The sequence below is a fragment of the Chiloscyllium punctatum genome, chromosome 37 (assembly GCF_047496795.1).
Source record: "Chiloscyllium punctatum isolate Juve2018m chromosome 37, sChiPun1.3, whole genome shotgun sequence".
In the NCBI taxonomy this organism is placed as follows: domain Eukaryota; kingdom Metazoa; phylum Chordata; class Chondrichthyes; order Orectolobiformes; family Hemiscylliidae; genus Chiloscyllium; species Chiloscyllium punctatum.
The window spans coordinates 40,521,124-40,539,041 of NC_092775.1; the positions used below are offsets into that span (position 1 = coordinate 40,521,124).

The 17,918-nt window shown below is 39.0% G+C and overlaps 1 protein-coding gene and 1 long non-coding RNA gene across 5 annotated transcripts in view; one reads left to right on the forward strand and one right to left on the reverse strand.

The window, feature by feature from the left end:
* Nucleotides 1–3,950, forward strand: part of LOC140463032 (uncharacterized) — a 41,780-nt gene extending 37,830 nt beyond the window's left edge. For both annotated transcript variants that reach the window (XR_011954580.1, XR_011954581.1), the window contains exon 3: nt 2,069–3,950. This is a non-coding gene — a long non-coding RNA (uncharacterized lncRNA). The remainder of the gene's footprint in view (nt 1–2,068) is intronic.
* Nucleotides 1–17,918, reverse strand: part of kcnb1 (potassium voltage-gated channel, Shab-related subfamily, member 1) — a 368,666-nt gene that overhangs the window by 145,699 nt on the left and 205,049 nt on the right. The window lies entirely within an intron of this gene.

Genomic DNA, 17,918 nt, shown 5'->3' on the forward strand with positions numbered 1-17,918 from the left:
AATCACTGGGCACTCCCCACCATCATCATCCTGAATCATCACTGACAGAGAGTTCAACTATATCATCTACTACAGCATATTAGAGGCTGGGTACTCGGGGTTGATTAGATCATTTTCTGACTCGTCCAAATCTCTTTTGCATCTACCAGACACATATCAGAAATATGATGGAATCCACTTCATGGTGCATCAAAAAGCAGTCCCACAGCACATAGGACAAAGCTTCTACTATTCCCTCTAGCACTGATAAATATGGAATACTATTGATAGACCACACGTCTCAAATCTGAGACTTCTACCACCCAGAAGGATGAGGGCATCAGGAGCATGAGTTCCTCATCAAGTCATATGCCATTTCGATATGAACAAAACCATTGTTCCTTCATTGCTGCCAGGTCAAAAGAAAGGAACTCATTCCTTAACTATGCACTGGAGCAATTCCACTACATGGACTGCAGAAATTGAAGAGGAGGATCAGTCTCACTTTATCAGGGAAGGGTCATAAATGCCAGCCTTGTCAGCAGCATTCTGATACAAAAAGATCAGCTTCAAAAGCCATGCATTATGGTGCAAGGTTTACATGTCAGACCTCCCATGTGATTGATTGAATAGAATGAAAACTGAGCAAAACATCAACAAATGCAATCAGTTTTTAAATATATGCACTGATGACAGAAAAATCTTTGGATAAAGCATTATTAACATAGTTGAATTAAGAGTTAATTGTCCAAGTATTATTGGAGCAGCCCAATGAAAAGGGCCTACTGTTAGTTAGACTTCACCTTGTCCATTTAATGTCGAATGTGTCCCGCAAATTGCTGCAGGAGAGAGTTGGACATGTCATTCCCTACAAGCATCTGTGACAAAATAATTGTGTATCTCCTCAGCCAAATGAAATGCAAAATTAGGACATTAGGGCAAAGTCTGAACGTAGAACTGGGATTTGAGGTGGGTGAATTCAATGTTGAGTCAGGTATAGAAAGAGATGCAAGGATATACAAAAAATATTGGGTTAAGACAGGGGAAAATAAAGAAAACATTAAAATATTTAAGATTATAATCTTCACATTTTCTGCTGAGTCAAACATGCAAACTAAAAAAAAGCATTCCCACCACTGGTTATGAGTAAGTTAATGTATATCATTGTTCAGAGTTTCCGTTAGGGTCGTCAACTTGCCTTTCATTTTCTTGCCTATAAATATCTCTGTCACCAACTTTATACGTATGGTTGATTATCATCCAGTCCTTCAGCCAAGTGACCAACATTCATGCATTAGCTTGCACAATACCATTGTCAGGGTGTTGAACTGTGAAGGGCATCGTTTCCACTTTGGTGGTGGGGTAGAAGGATTCTTGCTATCTACTTGAGTAAATTCACCAAGGGTTACAATTAACACAAGAAATCTTCTCCTAATACTCTCACCTGATGTTTGGAAAATGCACATTTTCCATTGGGGTCACTAAATAGTGTCCAGAATAAATAATCTCATGAATTCTTTTCTTCTTAGACCAGGCATATAGAAGTCAAATATAGCAGCACTTCTTATTCTATCTGACAGCTCTGAATTGGTACGGACCAGGAACTGAACATGCAATTATTATCTTGTCAGTAGATACAATTTTGTAGAACATGAGTATGTCTTTATATGAGATGCCATCAAGGGAGTACATTCTCCTATAACCTACTTTATTTCTCTAATCAGAGTAAGTATTTATTTTACAAGAAGTTTCCTGTTCCTCTAAAGTGGTGAAGGTCATTACAATACTTACAAGTATGTCTTCAGTGTACACTGCAATTCCTTCATCCAAAAAAAACAGGCATTTGCTGAAACCTTACGTTCAATTTTACTATTTAGAATTACTGGCTAAACAAATGGATGGAAAATCATTTGGGATGTTTTGACTTTCCCTTTCTAAATTCTCATTGTCATTTGCTGTCACATAACACACTGTTCTGCAAAGTCTAATTTATAAAAATCTCCCCAGTTATATCCTTATGTAAACTAGTGAGTCAGTTAATAGGAAAGATCATCAGGCTCAAAACGTTAACTCTGATTTCTCTTCACAGATGCTGCCAGACCTGCTGACCTTTTCCGGCAACCTCTGTTTTTGTGCCAGTTAATAAATTTGATTTGAAGACAAATGAGAGGTTTCCCATTAAAATCAGTTACCCTCAAATGAAATTGGGTAACATTAAAGTTTATTTCCTTGTTCCTGACTTGGTTATTTACTATTTTTACTATTTGGTTTGTATTAAATAGAAGCTGTCCTTAAGTCAGATATTTCATTGGTAGAGTATTAGTATTTTCCTATTATACTTTATGAATGATATTTGATCAGCCAGTACTGTATTTACCCTTTCATGTATTTGATTTTTGCTTCACTACATCAGATTTGGAAGAACTGAAGATTTTCATTGTGTAGTTTGTGTACACTTTGTCATTTTTCAAAGAATATGAAACAAATGATGTTTTAAATTAAATTTTACTATGTAACTCAAATTCATAACAATGGAAAGGAATATAACCTGTCTTTCTACGGGCATTCTTGATATTAATTGTTCTATTTTTGGTCTATCAAGAGAAATGAATGCTCAGTTGATTTCTAAAATTATACTACAAACACATTGGTTGCAAACTATTTTAATTCACTGCTTTTTTGTTTGTATATATGTGGAGTTTTCCATTATGCACTCTTAACTTCAGTGGCATACATGAAAGTGAGTGTCATGTCTGCTTATGGCAGGCCAGCCTTTTTCATGCAATAACATGGTTCTCAGTTCATTACGTACACACAAATGAGAAGCATGGCAAAATCTATTGCAAGGTAGGCAGGAAATTGACACTCCCAGCATTACCTTCAGGGGTTGAAGGTCGTGGCATCATATTTAAATGGCCTCCAGGAAGGCATTCATTTCCTGTAAAAACATTTCTTAGTCTCACAGACAAACACAGAAATTGATCAAGAAACTCAGGCAACACCTGTGGAGACAGAGAGAGTGTTACTGCTTCAAGTCTGGCATGACTCTTCTTTCGTTCTGAAGAAGACTTGAAAGAGCTACTCTATTTCTCTCTCCACAGATGCTGCCAGTTTCTACAGTGCTGAGTTTCTACAGCATCTCTCTATTTGTTTCAGATTTCTAGCATCTGCTGTGTTCTGATTTTACTCAGACTCTTGAAGTGGAGAACTGCCACAAAACAGCAACTGACCCTTCCACCATGCCCCTGTCATTGTGCTTCCCTTGGCCAATCTCCTTGACCCATGTCCATTACACTCCAGACTCTTCTATCAGATAGGCTTTATGACTCATACAACTGGGATGATCGCCAAGTAATTTCAATTGTGCTAATGGCAGGATGGCCCCCAAAGAGGACAAAGTAGTGGTTACTCATTGCAAAGTCCAGCAAGTACAGCATCTCACTTACTGCATGCTTCCTATACGCAGACTGGAATTGGTGTAGCTACATACTCTTAGAGAACATAATTGGGAAGGGTATTTTAATTCTCATGGTTTAGTCTTTTAATATGCATTTATGAGATGCAAATACATGCAAAGATGTCTTTAAAGTTCAGAGAAATTAAATGCTAGATTTCATCCCACCTTTGGGACTTCTCACAATTTCCCCACCTGCCTTGTTTTCTGCTTCTGGGAGTGGTACAAGATTCATCTTATATTATTTGATCCATCTTCATCAGTGGAACAATAATTCCGTATATTACTTTTCATTTCGTTGATTTATATTTGTCTTTTAATATTGAACAGCCTTCAGTTAATGAGAATCTGAGATTGACAGTGATTTGTGAGACTTTTAATTCATTTTTCAACTGTCATGTAAATGCATGTTTCAACAATAAACCTTGAAGCTGGATAGGACATTTTGGCACAAATAGTTTGATTTATTCTAACATCACAGGACCTGCCTACTACTACACTGCAATAAATGACTCATTCTCTGACTGTGTTTTTATTCAGGGATTCCCAAGTCTCTGCCCTGTTTAACTTTTGTTACTTCTCCAAATCAATGAGCTCCTTTGTTCATTATCCAGTTTTGTCCATCTTCTTGCTGATGTTTACATTCAATTTCTTCTTTCAGGGTTTACATCCTTGTACACAAGGCTTTGCTTTTTTTTTGCAATAGAACATCAACCACCATGGCTATGATTCTATATTTATAAATCATGATGCTTTCAGGCAGCACATGGGCTGTGAACACAACATCAACACACCAGTTTCCTACAATACAATAGGTAAGAGGCCACTAAAATTGGCAGCCTCCTGCCATCACAAATAAACAATGGACTCTTGTGGTGTAGTGGCAGCATCATTCTCTCTGAGCCAGGGGACCTGGCTTCAAGTTCCACCTGCTCCAGAGGCATGTCATAATATCTCTGAGCAAGTTGACTAAAAACAATTTTTAAAAATCCTTTTTGTGTTTAAAAAATGGGCAATTGAGCTTGTTAATGAGTCAATTGATCCAAATATTACATTGGCTACACCATAGTGCAATTTGCTTTAACCATCTGAAAAAGCGAAATTGATGAGGAACATATCTTTCTAGTGTGCGTTGTGTGCATAGAGCACGTCCACAAGATGATAATTTTTTTTGTGCGTTCCTGTCTGGATTCCAAAACTTTCACACCCACGTCCCTCACACTCCACAGAGTGCCTGATGCCTCCCTTCCCAAAATTCCCAGACTTACACAAGTCAGGGATTCATCATACTCTTCATTGTGAGACTCAGCACTACTGAGTTTGCATTCTTTTGACACCTCTTGAACTGCCACCAGTTTTTCAGAGACTTTTCAGCAGGTCTCAAGGGTGGGATTTGCTCTCACTGACAGGTGGCACTCTTTACTCTCTTTTCATTGAGGCCTCACACTTCAGACTAGCCTTTATAAAGATGATTGTTTTGTGACCAACCTTTCTAATGGGGAGGGGATAAGGACAAGCAAAAAACTCTACTGCCTGTAAAATCCAGCCCTATATAGTGATTCCCCCCACCAACAACTTCAATGAACAGCCAAAGGGTTGCTCTTCCACTTGCAAATTTTTGTACTAGCCTGAACTATGGGTGTCATCCCTTCATTTATGATCTACAATTTAAAGAAAACTTCAAATATGATAAGCAATGATACTCTTCAACATTTGAATATGTTATTCTGTAAAACAGTACTTGCATATCATATAAATTTTATTTACTGTTAATGTTTTCATTATTAAAGGTCATAGAAAAAATAAATCCAAGTTATTATTGAGCTGTTTATAAACATGCAATTCCAAACAAAAATTACATGATTAATATGGTTCTGGATGAAATATTCAATCAAGAATTTCCAGTCAATAAGTCAGTACACACTGATCTGTACATCCTGTGCTTATCAATTTAATAATGTTTAACTTCAGTATATCAAGAGATGATGATTCAAATAAAAATATAATGTGCTTTTAAATTGCTTATTTCATAGTGTAGGTTATTTAATCTAAATGCAATAATCACTTTGCAGGCTATTGCAGCAAATTTTAATAAGTTTATTTTGCACCAAGTTTTGTCCTTTTATCATCTCTGCCCAATATTGCACTTGGTTGTTCATCTCAGCTTGGCAGTTCTGAAACAAACCTCTTGGCAAACTGGCCAAGTATTAAAATTTACCATCTGAAGATGCGATGAATGATTTGTTGCCAATGACCAGGAAGCACATCTGATTGCTCCCACTCTAACTGAGATAGGTGACTTGGCAAAGTTTAAGTCCCATTGGGAATTTATTGTTGATATCAGTGCAATACCCAGTCAGCCTTTTAGAGCTAGAGTTCAAGTCGTGAAGTCCTAGAAGTCTACAATATAGAAAAAGGTCCTCTTGCCCATTGAGTTGTGCTGATCAAAAACAATAACCTAACTACTCAAATCCCATTTTCCAACACTTGGTCCATAACTTTCTGTGCCTTGTTACTGTATTGAAAAAGTACAACTTTCTATGGGCTGAAGGGATGATGTTGTATATGAGAAGTGATTTGATGGAGCTTCAATGGACAAGTTAAGGAACTGTAACTCTCTTGAGACACATTAGTTTTTTGATGTGATTCAACTTGGTGTTGCTGGGAAACTGGGTATGATACTCTAACATGGTGCTGTGCTGACATAGTAACACCACATAGAAGTAAAGCAGTTTGTTGCTGACAGCTAGCATTGCACAGGCAGAAACCACTTTAAACCTTACGTCCTTCCCCAAAGCAGTCGATCAACCTGAGACCAATTTCCAACTCATCCTCAGAAAGACTCTGTGCTTCAGACAAAAATATTACGAAAATCATGGCCTACTTCTGTAATTAGTATGATTAAATGCCAGTGAATCCAGAACATTTTTGCCTTAATAAATCTAAAAGATGATTTGATACAAAAAGAGTTAATGGGGCTGGGATTCATTAGGATAGGCAATGTACTAGAAGGATAAACTTGATAGTCAGTTTGCACACTTCAAGAGATTCAATTGGAAAGTTTACACCCTGACATGCAGTGTTCTTTTTATTATAATTTATACATTGTGTCTAAATTATTTGGTTGGATATTGTGAAATTGGTGCCCATTTTTGACATATTATGAAATTATTACTGTTCACAATACTTAATTCCTGTAGCAGATTAGCAATAAATATATTGTGTATATTTTAAAAAAAATATAACAGATATACTGAGGTAATAAGGTGAGTGATCAGAGACACAAGGTCAGCTCAATAATTTGTACTGTCTGGGTTTGTTCTTAAACAGAATAAAGATCCTGATGAGAAGTGACTTGTGAAGTTGGTGAAAATCCATTAGACGTTTTATAAATTTATCAATTATAGAAAGATAGTTCTCAACATATAAAAAAGCCACAGGATTATATAAGAGAGAGTGAAAATCTGATAAAACACTTTTATCTCAACTATTAAGTGGCTTCTATTCTGAGGTTGCATTTTGTGTATATGGCTGATTAACTATACACCAAATTTAACAAAAAATGAACAATTGACTCAGGAAATATAAAATAAGTTTGGTGAAAAAGTATTGTTAAAACCACAATGCATTATAAATGATCTTATTAAAAGTGAGAAGAAATTACCACAAATGCAACTAGAAATTATCAATTGTGATGAATGGATAAATGTTTATCATGTTCGTATGATATTTTTCTATTTACTATTTTAATGACGATAAAACAGGTTACTATTTCAATTAAGAGGAGTTACAGAAGTATGTTAAGTGTTCACTTGTTAAATCATCATAATTTCGAGGACACTGCTTCACTTGCAATCTTTTTGAGATGTTAGTGGTTTATGTAATACTGAAACATTTGGGATTATTTTTGGTACTATTACCATTTCAAACATACCCTAGTTATGAAGTCAGGAACACAGCAGGCCTTGAGACAATATAACCTTTAAATGTTACAAACATTAAGAGTCTGATAACAGGAATTTGTAAATTTTTCTATGACACTCCCTATAGAAAGATGTCTGAAATAATTCTTATAGGTGGTGCAAATAACCAGAACAAAATGAGGATCGGGGGAAAAGGAGCAAGTCACAAAGGGTAGGATGACTCATTCAAAATGGTCGAGCAGAGGGAACTAGAATATTGAATGAATCAGTATGGTAGTTGTATATTAGAATGTAAAGTTGGTGGACATGACTAAAGTAAGCAGCAGTGAGCCCTGGCAGAGAGTTAAAAGTTATGATGAGCATCTTGAAATCAATTATTGGAGATATATAAAGGTATAATGATGGGGAAAACTGATGGTATCTAATGGAACATTGTGAGAAGCAAGCTTATCTTAAATTCTGAGTGGTGCTTCAAGATTCTTCAGAATTAGACAAAATTTGAAGTGGTAAATGAAGTTCAAGACGTCAAGGCATCGAATCAAAGAGTGCGAACTTAATTCTGAAATTTTGCCTCATTCAGGTCTTAATGCCAGGCAGGAAAGTGGAGCAGGTAGCATCTGATGATGGAACATGCAACAATAGAACAGTTTGATTAATGTTGAGAGATTGGCCAAGGACATTGGTCATCTCCAACAGGGGCTGAATAAAAAGGTTTTGAATTCCAATATTTAGTTGAAAGAGGTTAAGGTGTACCAGCATTCAAAGTCGCAGTTTCCTTCCTGGTATGAGCGAGAGGCAGTTATTAAGGGCAATCAAGATGGGTGGCACTGTTGCCACTGTTGGTGCAGGATGGAGATGTGTCTTGCTTGAGTGAATGGGAAGTGCAGACGGCATGCAAGATTAGTGGTGTCAGGGGTTAGGATGGGTGACAGCAAGTGAGGGAAGATGATGCAGGTAATAGTGAAAATGATGGAACATGAAACTTGGTGTATTGTGGATACAGAGCTGAGGTAGAGTGATTGCGAGGTATTGGAAAGATGATGCTGGCACATAGACTGGCGAAGAGTAAAAGGTTGTTGATTTTCTTCCTACCGTGTTGTGCATTTCTTCAGAATACTGGGGCTGCACTGACCTGTGTGGCAACTTCGGACCAGACTGGCATTGGCTGGTGTCATGACCTCCTCTGCTGGTGTGGGGATAAAAGGCATCCCTCTTCTGCAACCCCCTGTCCAGCAGAGCCTCCATTCCCTGCCCGTCATGCAGGATGCCAATTTCCTTAGTCTGCCATGTCCAGAGCAAATTTTAGGAACTGTGCAGGCCAGCTCCAGACTGACAGTATTTGTCTGTGTGCAAAATGAAAATGGCACTGGTGCTGGGAATGCTGGTAAATTCTGGGATATCCTGGCAGTGGCAAGTTGTTCTGGGAACAGTATGTGTTAAGATGGATTTCAAAAGTGGACAAGAGGGACACTTTCAGCAGTTAATGAGGTGAGTTTGATGAGATAATCAAGCCTCAGGGCAAAAACTCAATCCAACTCCACTGAGCTAAAAAAGGAAGGTCCATCCTATTTCTTCCTACATTGTTCGAAGCCTACATCACACTTGTTTGTACATCCTGACTACTGTGATTAGAAATGAACTAATATGAATTTCATTCTTTATGGTGATTGAGTTTTAACTAACGATGAGTAAGCACTACTTGATTAAAATGGATGATGCACATCGATAGTTAATAAACATAATATTGCAGCCTCAAGCCAGGGAATACGCTGGGGAAGAATCAAATTGCATGAAAGGCTTTGGGAACAGAAGTAGGTCATCCAACTCATTGAATGTATTTGAACATTTTGTTAACTTTATAAACAGCACACTCTAATTTAGAAATTATTGTTATCGTAGGATCTCCTGTACAGGAGGACGTCATTCAGCCCATTTCACTAATTAAACTAAGGATGAACAACTCTGTTTTGCTGCACTCATTCTCATTTTTATTTTCTAGTTTTAAGTCTAGAAGCCTCTTGTCATTGATTCACCAATTCGTGAAAACATTGGGTAGAATTTATTGATTCCCTTGTTAGTGGATTGGAGGCCAAATGGGCGGCACGGTGGCTCACAGTGCCAGGGACCCAGGTTCACTTCCAGCCTCGGGCAACAATCTGTGTGGAGTTTGCACATTCTCCTCATGTCTGTGTGGGTTTCCTCCAGGGGTCTGGAGTCCAAAGATGTGCAGGTTAGGGTGGATTGGCCATGCTAAATTGTCCATAGTGTTCAGGGATGTGTAGGTTAGGTGCATTAGCTGGGATAAATGTAGAGTAATAGGGAAGGGGAATGGGTCTGGGTGGGTTACTCTTCAGAGGGTCAGAGTGGACATGTTGGGCCAAAGGGTCTGTTTCCACACTGTAGGGATTCTAATTCTAATTGGGCAGGAAGGTACAGAAAAAGAATGTATTCAGCAGAGACCTGATTGCCTTCCTGACTTCTCCCTTTTAGGTCTGGACAATAAGGAGCTAAGGAAGCCTTGCCTATTTAAGGGCCAGTTAAAGGCCTCATGCCACTGTCATTGGTGGGGACCACACCATATGGACAACCAACCAGGTAAACACTTGCAGGTATGACTGTGGCATGCTTGACAGGGATGCTTCACACTTGGGTAGCCCACGAAGATAGAGGTCAATCTGCAGCAAGGACTGTCTTTGTTAGAGAACTCCATCTTGCCCTTTAATCTAAATCCCTCTCCCCAACACTGCAGGAGCCTCCAAGACAGGCACTCACAATACTGCCTCACATTTCTTCAGGAATGATCTTCAGCTGTTCTTTCTTCAGGACTGGCAGTGACCACTATTCCCAGTGTTGTTGATGATACTGACATATTGTGGCCTGTAATGTGCTGCAAGCTTTTGGAGGTAGGTATTTCCTCTAGGGGTGTCAAGGAAGTTGCCAACCAAGAAAATGCCTGATTGACATTAAATCAAGTTAGTGAGGGGTGGCATAGGTACGGCTGGGTTCCTACTGATCCTCCAGTCATTAGATGGACCCAACTTTAAAATCATTTTGCTCTGCCCAATCTTTCTTATCCTCAAAATATTTCATTGCTTTGAAAAGCCTTTGCTAGAATTTTTCAGTGTATTGTTTGCTGAAGTGGAGAAAAGCTCCCAAATTTCAAATCTTTATCCATAACTATAACTGCTGGTTCACTGCTGGTGAACTCTTAATGTACAATAAGCATTGGTCTTTTCTACTTACCAGTGATTCAAATCGCATATATAATTTAACGATAGCTAACCAATTTTTTTGTAAACATTCAACAGCCTTTGTAGCCCTGAATTATCTATTTTGAAACCATCATCAGTCAGTCATGTTACTCATTGAACCACATAACCAAGTATGGTTATACTTGGCTTAACCTAGATTAGGTTGATGACTGCTGCACATTGATTCATAATTACAATCAGATGTTGATTATAAACACCCATAAAAGATGCTAATAAAAAGCTACTTGATTAGTTAGTTGAAACGACAAGTCTCCGGATTAAAATTCATTGTAATTATCAAAGATTAGCAATATAGAAACAGTCTATTAAGTACATTCAGCTGATTCTTAATTTTTTTTGATTAACCATCAGTGTCGTTGAATAACATAGAGCATTTCTTTCTGTGAGGCTCAGTAAGATCTCTCATTGTAGTGAATCAAACTTGCCTTATAAACTACCTTCCCCAACTCTATCGTTTGATTCCATCCCAATCTACTACTTACCATACCCTCAAAAACTCGCCATTGCCAAAATATCCAGGTATGGATCAGCACGCCTAGCACATGTTGCCTACCTGGACACGGAGTCTGGAGCTGCCCTCCATGATTCCTTACATGTGGCCAGGACATGGAATAGAAGAAAAAACTAGTATCTTCCCTTTGTGGGCAGGGATCTGGAGGTCCTGATGGACAGGGGAGTACAGAGGTATGTTGACCACTACCCTCAGGACTGGCAGTAGAGACCATGATACTAGACTAACACCAGCCTTATCTGAGGTTTCCACCAGTAAGTTAATTGACAGTTGAGGTTGTCAATACAGCCTCAACCATTTGGAGGAATGCAATGCAAAGTGGGAAGAAGGTCAATAACCTTCTTCACTCCACTGGCATAAGTGACACCATCTTCTCTTAGATCTCTCGCACTCACTCTATCTCTGCTGCTGCACCAATGTTCCACCAAGGCTCATGCTCCACCACTTTCACAATTACCTGCAGCATCTCCTCTCACTCACTATCATCTTACTCAAAGCCCCACGCCATGAACCCTGCATGTCCACTGCCTGGCTTACTCACCTGCTTGGGACATCCCCCATCTGAATCAAATCATGAGCTGTGCCATCCCCCTTATACGTGCCTCTCTTTCATTCTTGGAGGAAAATAGCCATACAATAGGGCAGAAAAAAGTGGGCTAAAATTCAGCTGTTAATCCCTTAGAACGAGATAGATGATCCTGACTCTGACTGATTGGCTGATTGACCGTCCAGATCCTTCAACTCCTATTGGAGGTTGGCCTTGACCTACTGTGCCAGAATCCCCTGACTGAACACTGTCTCACTTGACTTCACCAAAACTGCTGACAACATTGACAAGTTTGCTGCTTTGATTGCCTGCCCTCAATGGCAAGGTAATACTGCAGCATGGTGAGCCTGGTATCTCTGACTGAGGGAACAAGGTGCAAAAAGGCCAAGATTCTGTGAGAATCTTGGTGAGTTGTGCAGTGAGGCTTCTTAGAGGCTGGCACAGGCCAGATGCTAATGTCTATGGATGTGAGATCCATGCCCTGGAATGTTTGTGCCTGCTGTCCAACATGGAGATCGTTCGGAGCAAGTAGTGAGTTGAAGTTATGAGGGGTCTGCTCTGACTTCCAGGTTGAGATCTGTCAGCATCTACTTTGCTCATGGTGGGTGGTAGGATATGAAGCTGTAGATTAAAATCGTTAACAAACAATAACCAACTTGCTGCTGTCTACCATGAAACTTGCCTCCTTAAAAGGTTACAGCAAAGTTATTCCTGATGTTGAGCTAGCTTGATCTCTCACACGATTCTGCCATATTTGTCACTGTAGCACCCATGTTGTTCAGGTCTGTGTATAACATTCCACTGTGTCTACATTAGCTTGCTAAAAGCAATATCCTCTTAGTGTCATTGACATGTAGAAACATCATCAGAAATGGCGATAACACAGCGTGTAGTTTTGAGTAACTATGTCCTCTTTCTTTTCTGATACTAAGAGTTTTGATTGTCTCAGAAAGTGTAGCACTCTGAGAAACCTGACTTGCTCTGTATTTTGTTTTCAGTGGTTACACATTATTTCAGGGCTGTTTTGCAACATGCTGATCCCAGTGGGGAGTAGTACCTGTACACCCATTAAGTTAATGCATGGAAAATTGCTATTTGCAATTACCACACTGGGGAACATTAATCCTCACTGGTAATGGACGATTGTTGAATCATATCTTATAGTTCTGTAAATAGGTATGTCACAGAAGTGTTATTAGATGAACAACTCACTTTGCATGTGCAGTTAGAAATACCTTTGAACTTGGCAAAGAGTTTACCAAACTCCCCTTTTGTTTCTGTTTTGGTTTTGGCTGTTTACTTAGATAGGTCCTGAGGCAATTTGGAACTTCAGTTAATACCTCTGATGGAGCAATATGTCACATAGAAGTTGCTTTTGGGTCAAAGGCTGGAAGCACCCTCATACACAAAATGAAGAAGGGACTTTCTCTACAGTTACTGCATGACAGATGGTTGACTACTTCTATGATCATTGTGGACCAATGAAGCATCTAACACACAATGCTCTCACTGAACCTCAGGACATTTATTCAAAGCTCCTGTATATAGTTCATGTGGCTATATCCTGTTGTGGTAGATCTGCCACCTGAGGTGGTTTCTTCCATGTGCAGGACACCTGCTATGTGTTATACTCTCTTAATCATTTGCTTCTCAAGCTCTGCATATGAGATTATCTGCAGTAGCTTCAGCAAACATGATATGAAGACAACATTCTCCCCTACCTTTTTGACAAGGCATGCTAAATCATATCTCTATTAACAGAGATTGTGAGTGATAAAATCAGTTTCTGAATGAACCTTTCCTTATGCAATGACTGGATTATTTACAGGATCCTAATGAGGGTATTTTAGTGCTAAACATATGTGAGCATGGTAGGAAAAGGTTAATTTAGTGTATATTGTATAAAATCTGTCAACAACACTACATATGTCCAACATTCATGCTATCAACATGAAGGAATGATATTATTAGATGTTTTGAGGCCGCTATATGGATGTTATTTAAGTATTTTCCTGTGGCACTTGTATTTTACACAAAGAGATTAAAGATGTTCCACAGAATTCCTCTCAAAGGTACATGGTTCAGAATTATTTGGATTTTGCCACTTGAAAATGATCAACTCATCCATGTAGCAAACTGAAACGGCCATCTTTAGGTACCACAATCTATAGAATAATCTGCTGTCTGCTGAACCTGCACTTTTGTCACCCATTTTGTATTGCCTCAACCACAAAATACTGCATCAAATTTGCTTCAAGCACAGCTTGGCACTAGTTTTCCTGAAAAGTTATGATAAAAATTAAAATTATTTAAGAAGTCTAACAAAAGCATTATTGTATTAGGGTACAAAACATATACAAAGATCCAAATTGTAGCAAACAGAGGTTTGAATCCTGACTCAGTGAGAGAACTCTCACCTTTGAGTTTGAAGGTTCAAATCTCAAGCCTTGAGTACATAATCAGTGTGCTATTGACAGAATGCTGCACTGATGGAAGTGCATCTTTTGGAAGTGACATGGAATCAAGGTGCCCTCTTAGATGGATGAAAGAGAGCTCAAAGAGCTATTTAAAGAAGGGCAGAGGATTTGTTTTGATGTCCCAACCAACATTCATCCCTCAATAACCACTGCTAACCACAGATAATTTGGTTATTTTCTCAGTGTAGGCAATTGGGTTGCTGATTTGTCTACATTATGTCAATGTATGTACCTTGAAATTATCTCATTGGCAGTGAAACATTCTGAAATGGAAAAGGGGCGGCATGGTGTCTCAGTGGTTAGCAGTGCTGCCTTACAGCACCAGGGACCTGGTTCGATTCCCGCCTCAGGCGACTGTCTGTGTGGAGTTTGCACATTCTCCCTGTGTCTGCATGGGTTTCCTCCGGGTGCTCCGGTTTCCTCCCCCAGTCCAAAAGATATGCACATCAGGTGAATTGGCCATACTAAATTGTCTGTAGTGTTAGGTACATTAGGCAGGGGCAAATATAGGGTTGGGGTGGGTTACTCTTTGGCGGGTCGGTGTGGACTTGTTGGGCCAAATGGCCTGTTTCCACACTGTAGGAAATTTAATTTATACTTAGCTTTTTGAGGGAGTTATTTAAAAAAGCATCAAATTTGAAGCTACAATGAGGCATACTCATTAGGCATACCCTGTGCCACTCTAGCTTGCTAAAACAATGGGCAAAAATAAAGTTATGCAAGATTTACTCTTCTAATTTAGTACCTACCCTGTGCCACTTATACACCTGTTGTCGATTGTTGAGATGGCCCTCGTGTTACAGAGCAGCAGTAACAAAACTTTTTACCCATTCTCCTTCTATCCATTAATGTTGATATACAGACGACCAAATATCCCATTCTGGTTTTCAAGAAATTAGCATTATCACCGAATATAAAGCAGGTTTATTAAAAATGTCTAAATTCTGAGTACTAATCACTAAGTATGTGAATAGACATCTTTGCTAATAATAATATTTCATTCAGTGATGCAGAATTCTGAAAATCCTTTCCAATAAATGGCCAGACTCATGACAGAAGTAATTGCCTGTGGAGTATTTCAGACATTGGAGTTGCATTCTAATTCTCCTGATCAATAATTCAGTGACATTTTCAATGTAAGAGTCCAGAACTAAATGGCACTTAAATGCTCAACTTAGATCTAATACTGGATAGTGTTTTCTCTTAGGAATGCCCTGTATACCTATGATCAATGGTTGGTTCTTTCCTGACTGTCAAAATTCACCAATTAACAGGAAGGAAAAGAGGAGGTACTTTTTTAATCAATAAAATCAACCAATTCGTATGCTCCAACATTAGATTCAATAAACCTTCTTTTGATGTGCTGCAAGGACATAATTACATATTTTTCCCATCCTCTAATATTCTTCTCTTTTTTCATAAGGATACCTACTCATGTTAGAAAATTAGGTCATAGCATTTTCTTGTAGGTGCCTTTGATTTGCAATTTTGCTCTGTTCTAGCCCCTCCTGCGCCTGTTCTCTCTTTAACTTGAAGCCAGTGATGCTAACTGAAACACTATTGTTCCACCTTGGATTATAGCAGTGAGCAGTACACACAGCAGCAGACCTGGAACATTTGCTATTGCCTACTCATTTAACTGATAGAACCACTGAGGTAGTCAAAAGAGAGAAACAGAAAATGACAAAATACTTAGCTGGTTAATTCTTGCAAAGGATCATTGTCTTGAAATGTCAACTGTTTCTTCTTCCACAGATTCTATCCATCTTGCTAGGTAGTTTTGGCATATTTGCTGCTGGACACAATTTCCAGCATCTTAGTATCCCAGCATCCAGTATTTTACTCTATTCTTGGAGAAGTCTTTACTTAGATTGGTTTAAGATTCATTGATAAATTGAAATAAACTTGGAGCACATCAATAAAAATTATGAGTGCTCAATTGCATACAGTTATGATCCAAAATTATGATCTGGAGGTTTTGACTATGTATGATCCATTTGAGGATCCCTAATTAGACATCAGAATACACATCATTGAAGTGTAACATGATCAAAATGAGAAGAAAAACCCTCACAACTGACTGCTTTGGCTGTGTAGGATTTTGTCCAGACTCCATTTACGTGCCTTTTGACATAAATTTTGATGGAGAGTACGGCAACAGGATCACAAGCCATTATTGAAACCCACGGAGTGACGGACTCCAATTTGACTTTATGCTGATATTCAATGGACTGAGATTAGACTGAATCACAATGATGTGAGATGAAGCCCATGTCAAATGTATGATCCTTACTACTTTTTAGAAAGGATGGTTTATCAAGTTAGCAGCTGAACAATGAGTGATCAATACTTGCCTGAATGGTCAGCGTGATGGCTCAGTGGTTAGCACTGCTGCATCACAATGCCAGGGACCCGGGTTTGATTCCACCCCCAGGCTACTGCCTTTGATCCCTTTAGCACCCAGTGCTGCATCCAATTCCTTCTTGAAATTGTAGACTGTTTTAGCTTGACTGCTTTCTGTGATCGTGAATAAGACCAGCTCACCACTCTCTCGACAAAAATATTTCTCTCATCTCATTCATAAATAGTTTATCCCATATGCTCAGACTGTGTTGCCTGGTTCTGAATTCTACCACCACTGGGAACATCCTTCCTGCATCTATCTTATTCAGTCCTGTTAGAATTTTATACATGAGATCAATCCACATTTTTCTGGACTCCAGCGAATATAATCCTGACTCAATTTCCCTTCATATGTCAATGCCGCCATCTCAGGAATCAGTCTGGTAAATATTTTTTTGCAGTCCTAAGATTATAGACTCTTGAAAATTGACAGCCGGTGCATCCACTATTTTTAGGGCCACTTCGTTGAGCACTCTAATGTGTAGATTATTAGGCCTTGGGGACTTTATCAGCCTTTAGTACCATCAATTTTCCCAAACCATTTCCCTAGTCATATTGATATGTTGGGCAAGTTATCCAGGTGAAAGTTGGTTGTAGCTAGGCTTGGAGGAAAAGGATGGATCAAGTTGTGAAACTTGGGAAGGTTCAGAAAAGATTTACAAGGATATTGCCAGAGTTGGAGGATTTGAACTATAGAGAGAGACTGAATAGGTTCGGTCTATTTTCCTTGAAGTGGGTGACCTTATAGAAATTTATAAAATCATGAGGGGCATGGATAGGGTAAATAGACAAGGTCGTTTCCCTGGATGGGTGAGTCTAAAACTGAACAGCATAAATTTAAGGAGAGGGGCAAGATTTAAAAGATGCCTAAGGAGCAAGCTTTTCATGCAGAGGGTGGTACATGTATGGAATGAGCTACCAGAGGAAGTGGTGGAGGCTGGTACAATTACACCATTTAAAGGGCATGAATGGGTATATTAATAGGAAGGGTTTAGAGGCATATGGGCCAAGTGCTGGCAAATGGGACTAGATTAATATAGGATATCTGGTTGGCATGTACGAGCTGAACTGAAGGGTCTGTTTCCATGCTGTACATCTCTATGATTCTATGACTCTATAGCAAGAACATTGTTCCTCAGAAAAGGAGACCGTAATTACAATATTCCTGGTACGGTCTCACAAAGACCATTGTATAATTGCAGCAATACATCGTTTTCTCTTGCTATGAAGGCCAACGTACCATTTGCCATCTTTACCACTTGCTGTACCTACATGCTTACCTTCAGCGTCTGCTGGATGAGGACACCCAGGACTCGTTGTACATTTCCTCTCTCAATTTACAGCCATTCAGA